Consider the following 1,080-nt stretch of genomic DNA (forward strand, 5'->3'; position numbering starts at 1 on the left):
AAAGCTATGTATGGTTCCTGCCTCCACTACATCACTCGCAAGGCTGTTCCACTTCCTGACTACTCTATTGCTGAAGAAATACTTCCTAACATCCTCGTGACTCATCTGAGTCTTCAAGTTTCAAGAGTGACCCCTCGTTTCTGTGTCCCCTCCCTGGAACATCTTGTCACTGTCCACATTGTCTATTCCACGCAGTATTTTGTATGTCGTTATCATGTCTCCCCTAACCCTCCTGTCCTCCAGTGTCGTCAGGCCGATTTCCCTTAACCTTTCTTCGTAGGACATTCCCCTTAGCTCTGGAACTAACCTCGTCGCAGACCTTTGCACTTTTTGTAATTTCTTAACGTGCTTGACCCAGTGCGGGTTCCAAACTGGTGCTGCATACTCTAGTATGGGCCTGACATACCCAGTGTACAGTGCCTTGAAAGATTCCTTACTTAGGTATCGTAACGCTAATATCAGGTTTGCCAGGCGCCCATATGCTGCAGCAGTTATCTGGTTGATGTGTGCTTCCGGAGACGTGCTCTGTGTTATACTCACCCCAAGATCTTTCTCTTTGAGCGAGGTTTGCAGTCTTTGGCCATCTAGCCTATACTCTGCGGTCTTCTTTGCTCTTCTCCGATCTTCATGACTTTGCATTTGGCAGGGTTTAATTCGAGAAGCCAGTTGCTGGACCATGTGTCCAGCCTGTCCAGGTCTCTTTGAAGTCCTGCCTGATCCTCATCTGATTTAATTCTCATTAACCTCACATCATCTGAGAACAGGGACACCTCTAAGTCTATCCCTTAAATCATTTCATTCACATATACCAAAAATAGCACTGGTCCTAGGACTGACCCCTGTGGGACCCCGCTCGTCACAGGTGCCCACTGTGATACCTCATCACGTACCATGACTCGTTGTTGCCTGTCAGGTATTCTCTGATCCATTGCAGTGCCCATCGTGTGTGTGTGTGTGTGTGTGTGTGTGTGTGTGTGTGTGTGTGTGTGTGTGTGTGTGTGTGTGTGTGTGTGTGTGTGTGTGTGTGTGTGTGTGTGCGTGTACTCACCTAATTGTACTCGCCTAATTGTGGTTGCAGGG

The sequence above is a fragment of the Cherax quadricarinatus genome, chromosome 12 (assembly GCF_038502225.1).
Source record: "Cherax quadricarinatus isolate ZL_2023a chromosome 12, ASM3850222v1, whole genome shotgun sequence".
Classification (NCBI taxonomy): Eukaryota; Metazoa; Arthropoda; class Malacostraca; order Decapoda; family Parastacidae; genus Cherax; species Cherax quadricarinatus.